This window comes from Ranitomeya variabilis, chromosome 4 (assembly GCF_051348905.1).
Source record: "Ranitomeya variabilis isolate aRanVar5 chromosome 4, aRanVar5.hap1, whole genome shotgun sequence".
In the NCBI taxonomy this organism is placed as follows: domain Eukaryota; kingdom Metazoa; phylum Chordata; class Amphibia; order Anura; family Dendrobatidae; genus Ranitomeya; species Ranitomeya variabilis.
In genome coordinates, this window is record NC_135235.1 from 461,005,428 (window position 1) to 461,015,568 (window position 10,141).

Below are 10,141 nucleotides of genomic sequence, written 5' to 3' on the forward strand. Positions count from 1 at the left end.
ATTATATAGAGCAGAGGTGTCAAACTGCATTCCTCGAGGGCCGCAAACAGGTCATGTTTTCAGGATTTCCTTGTATTGCACAGGTGATAATTTAATCACCTGCACAGAATGATTCCAGCACCTTGTGGAATGCTAAGGAAATCCTGAAAACATGACCTGTTTGCGGCCCTCGAGGAATGCAGTTTGACATCCCTGATATTGAGTCATTACAAACAGAGTGATCTACACTCACCGGCCACTTTATTAGGTACACCTGTCCAACTTCTTGTTAACACTTAATTTCTAATCAGCCAATCACATGGCGGCAACTCAGTGCATTTAGGCATGTAGACATGGTCAAGACAATCTCCTGCAGTTCAAACCGAGCATCAGTATGGGGAAGAAAGGTGATTTGAGTGCCTTTGAACGTGGCATGGTTGTTGGTGCCAGAAGGGCTGGTCTGAGTATTTCAGAAACTGCTGATCTACTGGGATTTTCACGCACAACCATCTCTAGGGTTTACAGAGAATGGTCCGAAAAAGAAAAAAAATCCAGTGAGCGGCAGTTCTGTGGGCGGAAATGCCTTGTTGATGCCAGAGGTCAGAGGAGAATGGGCAGACTGGTTCGAGCTGATAGAAAGGCAACAGTGACTCAAATCGCCACCCGTTACAACCAAGGTAGGCCTAAGAGCATCTCTGAACGCACAGTGCGTCGAACTTTGAGGCAGATGGGCTACAGCAGCAGAAGACCACACCGGGTACCACTCCTTTCAGCAAAGAACAGGAAACTGAGGCTACAATTTGTACAAGCTCATCGAAATTGGACAGTAGAAGATTGGAAAAACGTTGCTTGGTCTGATGAGTCTCGATTTCTGCTGCGACATTCGGATGGTAGGGTCAGAATTTGGCGTAAACAACATGAAAGCATGGATCCATCCTGCCTTGTATGGAGCATCTTTGGGATGTGCAGCCGACAAATCTGCGGCAACTGTGTGATGCCATCATGTCAATATGGACCAAAATCTCTGAGGAATGCTTCCAGCACCTTGTTGAATCTATGCCACGAAGAATTGAGGCAGTTCTGAAGGCAAAAGGGGGTCCAACCCGTTACTAGCATGGTGTACCTAATAAAGTGGCCGGTGAGTGTATTTCAAGTGTTTATTTCTGTTAATGATGATTATGGCTTACAGCCAATGAAAATCGAAAAAGTCATTATCTCAGTAAATTAAAATACTGTACTTTATAACACCAGCTTGAAAAATGATTTCAAAATCCAAAATGTTGGCTTACTGAAATGTATGTTCAGTAAATGCACTCAATACTTGGTCGGGGCTCCTTTTGCATCAATTTCTGCTTCAATGCAGCGTGGCATGGAGGTGATCAGCCTGTGGCACTGGACTGGTGAGGTGTTCTGGAAGTCTAGGTTACTTTGATAGCAGCCTTCAGCTCATCTGCATTGTTGGGTCTGGTGTCTCTCATCTTCCTCTTGACAATATCCCATAGATTCTCTATGGCAGGGGTGGGGAATCTTTTTTCTGCCAAGGGCCATTTGGATATGTATACCATCCTTTGGGGACCGTACAAACTCCACCCACAAAGCACATCCTGACTGGCACTGGTGTCAGGACGTAATCTTTCATTGCATGCCCTTCAGTGTTCAGTAGTGAACACTGCATGTGGGCTAACAGAGCAAGAAGAAATTAATGAGCTGGTGGCAATCAAAATACAGCTCCATGCTCAAGAATGCGGTCCCTGAGAATCTGCTCGGGGGGCCTGATAAAAGGTAATTGAGGGCCGTAAATGGCCCTGGGGCCTGAGGATCCCCACCCCTGCTCTATGGGGTTAAGGTCAGGTGAGTTTGCTGGCCAATCAAGCACAGTGATACTGTTGTTTTTAAACCAGGTATTGGTACTTTTGGCAGTGTGGAAAGGTGCCAAGTCCTGCTGGAGAATGAAATTTCCATCTCCAAAAAGCATGTCGGCAGAGGGAAGCATGAAGTGATCAAAAGTTTCCTGATAGACGGCTGCACTGAATTTGGTCTTGAAAAAACATAGTGGAACTACACCAGCAGATGACATGGCTCCCCAAACCATCACTGATTGTGGAAACTTCACACTAGACCTCAAGCAGCTTGGATTGTGGCCTCTCCACTCTTCCCCCAGACCTTGATTTCCAACTGAAATGCAAAATTTACCTTAATCTGAAAACAACACCTTGGACCACTGAGCAACAGCCCAGTTCTTTTTCTCCTTGGCCCAGGTAAGATGCTTCTGGCTATTGGTCATGAGTGGCTTGACACAAGGAATGTGACACTTGTAGCCCATGTCCTGGATACATCTGTGTGTGGTAGCTCTTGACGCAATGACTGCAGCAGCAGTCCACTCCTTGTGAATCCCCCCAAATGTTTGAATGGCCTTTTCTTAGCTATCCTTTCAAGGCTGCGGTTATCCCGGCTGCTTGTGCACCTATTTCTACCACACTTTTTCCTTCTGCTCAACTTTCCAATAATATACTTGGATACAGCACTCTGTGAACAGCCAGCTTCTTTAGCAATGACCTTTTTTGTGTCTTACCCTCCTTGTGGAGTGTGTCAATGACTGCCTTCAGGACATCTGTCAAGTCAGCAGTCTTCCCCATGATTGTGGAGCCTACTGAAACAGACTAGTGGACCTTTTGTAAACTCTTAGGAAGCCTTTGCAAGTGTTTTTTTGTTAATTATTCTAATTTACTGAGATAATGACTTTGGGGTTTTCATTGGCTGTAAACCATAATAATCAACATTAACAGAAATAAACACTTGAAATAGATCACTCTGTTTGTAATGACTCTATATAATATATGTGTTTCACTTTTTGTTTTGAAGAACTGAAATAAACACATTTTTTGATGATATTCTAATTTAGTGAGAAGCACCTATCTATAGCATATTAGAATACTGTATATGAGCGCTGAAAGGTACTAGCCTTACCTCATATGCGGGAAAACCTGGTGACAGGTTCCCTTTAAGTCTACCGTGTAGCGAAGACTTCATGAGAGCAAATACAGAGGGACCAACACAAATAATACTAATAATAATCTTTATTTTTTTATAGCGCTAACATATTCCGCAGCGCTTTACAGTTTGCACACATTATCATCGTTGTCTCCAATGGGGCTCACAATCTAAATTCCCTATCAGTATTTCTTTGGAGTGTGGGAGGAAACCGGAGTACCCGGAGAAAACCCACACAAACACGGGGAGAACATACAAACTCCTTGCAGATGTTGTCCTTGATGGGATTTGAACCCAGGACTCCAGCGCTGCGAGGCTGCAGTGCTATCTACAAGGTACAAACCATTAATTAGCCTTAAAAATAGAAAGGCCAGATTAGACTTTGCCCAAAAAATGTAAAGAAGCCAGTCAAGTTCTGGAAAAGTGTTCTTTGGAGAGATGAAAGTAAGATCAGCCGGCACCAGAATGATGGGAAGAAGAAAGTATGGAGAAGGCTTGGAACGTGTCATTATCAAAGGTACATTATATACGCTGTAAAACATGATAGAGGCAGTATGATGGCATGGGCATGCATAGCTTCCAATGGCACTGGGTCACTAGCGTTTATTGATGATGTGACTGAAGACAGAAGCAGTCGGATGAATTCTGAAGTCTATAGAGTTATACTATAAGAGATATGCCCCCATTCTGTCATGTGCTGCTCCCATCCTGCGCCCCCATCCTGTCATGTGCTGCTCTCATCCTGCACCCCCATCCTGTCATGTGCTGCTCCCATCCTGCGCCCCCATCCTGTAATGTGCTGAGCAGGAGGGGACACCGGCGTGCCATAGGGTTCAGGTGCCGGAGTCGCCGCTGGCTCAGGCCCCCGATTCTTGCGATATTCACCTGTGCCGCTCTGTCTTCCGGGTCCTCTGGCTGTGACTGTTCAGTCAGAGGGCACACACTAAACCCATAATCGCGCCCTCTGACCTCAACGTCACAGCCAGAGGACGCAGAAGACAGAGCCCGGCGGGGGAACGGGGACAGGTGAATATCACATACTCACCCTCCTGGCATATCCCTGCCTCTCTGTCGGAGATTGCGGTATGCGTTCAGTGCTTACGCATACCGCGATCTCCTGGGCCACAATTCTCATCCCCGGATGCGTCACTCTGTGGGGTCCAGACTGCGCGGGCGCTTGCGCCATCTATAAAGGCTTCGGACAGAGTGACGCTCCCAGCGTTATATTATACTATATGGAGGCTATCTAGGGAACCATCACACAGTGTGTGGATTACAGTGAAGGGGCCATCACACAGTGTTGGGGCCATCAAGCAGTTTGGAGGCTACTATGGGGTCAGTATACCGTGTGGGTGTACATTACAGTGAGGAGGCATCATGTTATGTATAAGGCCGGCGTCACACTGGCGAGTTTTACGGATGTATGAACGCAGAAAATACACCCGTAAAATACGCATAACACACGGCCCAATGATTCTCTATGGCCCAGCTCCTATCAGCCGTATTTTACGGATCCGTATTATACGGTCTTCTACGGCCGTACAAAATCGCAGCATGCTGCGTTTGTCACCGTATTGCGCAAAAAAATCACCAATGAAAGTCTATGGGGGCGAGAAAAATACGGATTACACACGGACCAGCAGTGTGACTTGCGAGAAATACGCAGCAGTGTTCTATAGAAAAGCCGGTAATTCAATTGCCGGCTTTTCATTTCTCCTTCCCAAACCCGACAGGATATGAGACATGGTTTACATACAGTAAACTATCTCATATCTCTTTTTTTTGCATATTCCACACTACTAATGTTAGTAGTGTGTATGTGCAAAATTTGGGCGCTGTAGCTTGTAAAATAAAGGGTTAAATTGCGGAAAAAATTGGCGTGGGCTCCCGCGCAATTTTCTCCGCCAGAGTGGTAAAGCCAGTGACTGAGGGCAGATATTAATAGCCTAGAGAGGGTCCATGGTTATTGGCCCCCCCTGGCTACAAACATCTGCCCCCAGCCACCCCAGAAAAGGCACATCTGGAAGATGCGCTTATTCTGGCACTTGGCCTCTCTCTTCCCACTCCCGTGTAGCAGTGGGATATGGGGTAATGAAGGGTTAATGTCACCTTGCTATTGTAAGGTGACATTAAGCCAGATTAATAATGGAGAGGCGTCAATTATGACACCTATCCATTATTAAGCCAATAGTACGAAATGGTTAATAAAACACACGCACATTATTACAAAGTCCTTTAATGAAAGCATTAAGTTACTTACGGGTAGCGGCATTTTTCGGAGGCCCATGACAGCACCACGAGAGAGGGGATCCGCCCCTTTAGGAACAGGAAACCCACAGACACAAAAGGGCGGCACCTCTCCCACGCATCAGTTGGATTACAGAGCCTGAGAGGACTACCGCAGTTAATGACAAGCAAACACAATATTGCATACAATTGAACACAATGACTTTAATAAAGTAACACACGTGAGAAGATAACATTTCTTCTTTAAATTATTTAGTTGTTTATAACCCCAGGATGTGCAACCCCATGTGAAAAGGGAGGGAACTAAGGGTGCTGTCATGGGCCTCCGAAAAATGCCGCTACCCGTAAGTAGCTTAATGCTTTATTCGGACTCCCATGACAGCACCACGAGAGATTTACTGAGATGTAAGCCAATTTTAGGGAGGGACCACAGCCTGTAGCACCCTTAACCCGAAGGTGAGATCTGAGGAGAACCCCAAGTCCAACCTATAGTGTTTAAAAAAGGTGGAAGGGGATGACCATGTGGCCGCCTTACATATCTGGTCGACCGACACTCCAGACCTCTCTGCCCAGGATGACGCCATGGCTCGGGTGGAATGTGCACTCAGATTCTGCGGAGCTGGACCCCCACCTGTCGTGTAAGCAAGAGAGATAGCCTCCCTAATCCATTTAGCAAGTATGTATTTTGATGCTCTAGCCCCTTTCCTTGGACCTTGGAAGGACAGGAATAGTGCATTATCCTTCTTCCAATCATTAGTGACCGAGATATATTGAAGAAGGCATCTCCTGACATCTAAGGTATGGAGTTCCCTTTCTTTAGGGTTAGAAGGATTAGGGATAAATGAAGGCAAAACTATCTCCTGCGATCTGTGAAACTGGGACACTACCTTTGGTAAGTAGGCTGGGTCTGGTCTAAGGATAACTCTATCCTGGAGAAATTCCATATACGGGGGAAGTCTAGAGAGCGCCTGGATGTCTCCTATTCTGCGAGCTGATGTTATAGCTATTAGGAAAGCTGTTTTGAGAGACAACATCCTGACTGAGGCTTCATTCAACGGCTCAAAAGGGGGCTTTATCAAAGAAGAAAGGACAAGATTTAAATCCCATGGAACCATTTTGTTTCTATATAACGGTCTAATTCTTCCGACCGCCTTAATAAATCTTGACACCCAGTAGTTGCCCACAATATTACATGAGAACAGGGCCCCAAGTGCTGAAACTTGTACTCTTAATGTGCTTGTGGAGAGTTTTAACTCTAACCCCCTTTGCAAAAATTCCAAAATTTGACGTATTGGTACCCCATCCTTAATGTTAAAATCTGAGGAAGTTAGAAACTTTCTCCAGGTTCTGGAGTAGATTCTTGTTGTTATTGGCTTTCTACTTTTTAAAAGGGTATCAACTAATTTAGGAGAGAAGCCTTTATTCTCTAACAATGACCACTCAAACTCCAAGCCGTCAAATGAAGTCCCTTCACTTGTGGATGGAGTATCGGCCCCTGGGAGAGTAAATTTGGGATGTCTGGAAGCACCCAGGGATCGCCCACTGACATCGTCCTGAGCCATGAAAACCAAGTTCTCCTGGGCCAGAAGGGCGCAATCAGAATAAGTCTCGCACGATCCTCTCTGATTTTCCTCACCACTAGGGGTAACAGGTTCAGTGGTGGGAAGGCGTAGGCCAGAGAAAAATCCCATTTTATGAGGAATGCGTCCACTGCCAGTGGATTTTCCCTGGGATTTAGGGAACAAAAGTTTTTTACTTTTTTGTTTTGTTTCGTGGCAAATAGGTCCACCACTGGTCGACCCCATAAGCGGACAATCTGCTCGAAGATGTCTCCATTTAGAGACCATTCTCCTTGCTTTAGAACGTTGCGACTGAGAAAGTCCGCTTTTATATTGTCTTTTCCTGTGATGTGAAGCGCAGTCAAAGATTGTAAATTCTCTTCTGCCATCCGGAGAAGACGATCTGTGATCTGCATCAAAGTCTCGGAGCGTGTACCTCCTTGATGATTTATATAGGAGACTGCCACCCGGTTGTCCGAGAGGATCCTGACGTGGTGGCCCTGCAGATACATGAGGAGTTTTTTAACTGACAATTCGATTGCCAATAATTCTCTGATTGGATGAAGATGTTGAGTATGGTTCCCATTGGCCTTGAACTACAATGTTATTCATGTGAGCCCCCCAACCTGAGGAGCTAGCATCCGTAGTTACGACTCGGGATACATCTATCATCCAGGGAACACCTGCCGACAAATTATCCCTATCCAGCCACCAATTTAGGGATTCGAGAGTCGCTGGTTCTAAAGTTATCTTTTCCTCCAATACACCCCTCAAGATCCTGTCCTTAATCAAAATTTCTTTCTGAAGGGATCTAGTGTGAAAATGTGCCCACCTTACCGCTGGGATGCACGATGTGAGGGACCCCAGCAGGGACATGGCTTGCCGAAGGGTCATAGAAGGTGTATTAATTGCTTTTAATACCTGATGCTGAATCTGAGTTAATTTATTTTCCGGAAGATAACACTGTTGTGTAGTTGAATCTAATAATAAACCCAGGAATTTCTGAATGTTTTGAGGCTGTAACCGAGATTTTTCAAAATTAATTATCCAGCCCAGGCGTTCCAACTTAACCCTAGTTAGTTCTAGTTGGGATAAACAGTGTTCTACCGAGTTCCCTGCTATGAGGAAATCGTCAAGGTATGGGACAATAAGGACATTAGATTCCCGCAAGTGAGCCATCACCTCCGCCACTATTTTTGTGAATACTCTAGGGGCTGATGTTATACCGAAAGGAAGAGCTCTGTACTGAAAATGATAAACCACTCCTCCCATTAATACTGCTACCCTCAAGAACTGCTGAAAATCCACATGAATAGGTACGTGGTAATAGGCATCCTTTAAATCGACTACCACCATAAAGCAGTTTTTGAACAGTATCTTTATTGTTGAGCTGATGGACTCCATCTTAGTATGCTTAACCAGATAACTATTAAGATGCCTGAGATTTATGATGGTTCTATACGACTTATCAGGTTTCTGAATAAGAAACAAGGGAGAATAGAATCCTTTCCCTCTATCAGCCTCCGGAACCTGTGTAAGAACCTTCTTAGAACAAAGAGACCACACCTCTTCTTCTAGAGCAGATTGTTCTAGGGGATTAGAGCGCAAGGGAGTTAACATAAATTTATCCCGTGGGGTATGGCAAAACTCAAATGTAAGACCCCGAGAAATAGTATCTTGTACCCAGACACTATTCGTGATCTCCGACCATTCCGAACCGAAATGTAAAAGTCTACCCCCCACCGGGGTTCCTAGTCATTTGTCCTCTTTCTTTCTTTCTTTTGAGGAACGACGGAACATATATCCCGTACCTCGTCTACGTCTGTCTTCCCACCTAGACCGATCCCTTGAAGGTGAAAAGGTACGCTTCCCTCCGCGACCAAACCTTCTTTTATTAAAGGGACGACGGTAGGACCCAAGCAGATTGGGGAATTTCTTTTTGTCATCTCCCGCTTTCTCTAGGAGTTCATCTAAGGTGGGCCCGAATAGATACTCCCCTTTACATGGAATGATACAAAGTTTTGACCTTGATTGTATATCACCTGGCCAACATTTCAGCCATAGAGCCCTCCTGGCTGCATTTGAGAGACCTGCTGCCCTAGCAGCCATTTTGACAGAGTCAATGGATGCATCTGATAAGAAAGCAGCTGCTTCTTGGATCACTGGTAAGGCAGTCAGAATAGAATCCCTTGATGCACCTTCTTTCAACTGGGTCTCTAATTGTTCCAGCCAGACCATCATTGATCTGGCTGTACAGGTTGAAGCCACCGCAGGCCTTAAGGCACCAGCCGCCATTTCCCATGTACTCTTTAGAAAGGTGTCTGCTTTTCTATCAAGGGGGTCCTTAAGGGTCCCCATATCCTCAAAAGGGAGAGAGGCCCGTTTTGCCACTTTGGCTATTGCCGCATCCAACTTGGGGGCTTTTTCCCAATTGGTGACCGCTGGATCATCAAATGGATATCTGCGCTTCTGCGCTGGAGGTAAGGAACCCTTTCTCTCGGGTTTTTTCCACTCTTTAATGATAAGATCCTGGATTTTCTCATTGAGCGGAAAGACTCTGCGTTTTTTCTGCTCCAACCCACTAAACATAATTTCCTCCTTGGAAAGTTGGGGTCTCGATTCTGTTATGCCCATCGTTCCTCTGACCGCTTTAACCAGCTTATCCACTCGTTCAAGGGGCAGACAGAAGCGGGCGGTGTCCTCATCCGAGGAGGAGGACGATGCAGCAGAACCGGAGAAAACTTCCTCCTTATCCTCTTCTACTGAAGAATCGGAGTGTAATGGAGCTTTAGATTTAGAACTTGCTCCTTGAGAAAGACCCTTTAAGGATTGTCTGACCTCCATTCTGATCATCTCTTTCAAGCTGGTGGTCATAGTAAGGGATTCCTCCGCTACCTGAGGGGGTAAGTAAAGCAATCTAATCCCTGTAGATATAATGCTCTCACCCCCTCCCCCTTCCTGAGACCTCACCGTCTGCTGGATACAGGGGCCACATAACTTTTTAGGGCACGAATCAGGTAGGGGAACCCCGCAGATACCACATTCCCTGTGTTTCGCCTTCCCGGCACATTTCTTCCCCTATAATAGAACATATGAGGGGAATCATATCACTGGGTGAACTTTCACGAAGATCACTTACCAGCGTTGCCCAAAGAAAAGTACCGGAATACGAGGGGGATTTCTTCTGGCTGATGCTCCAGACCCCTGTCTGGAGGAGCTTTTGTGGCCAGACTCACTACTCCTTTTGTCGCGATCCTTCCCTTTGGGCTTCTGGGACACCTCTTCCAGCACCTGCACGTGCTCGTCCTCCATCTTCACCAAATATGAGGCCAGAAGCAAGGGATCACGATCCGGAGTTCTTTTTA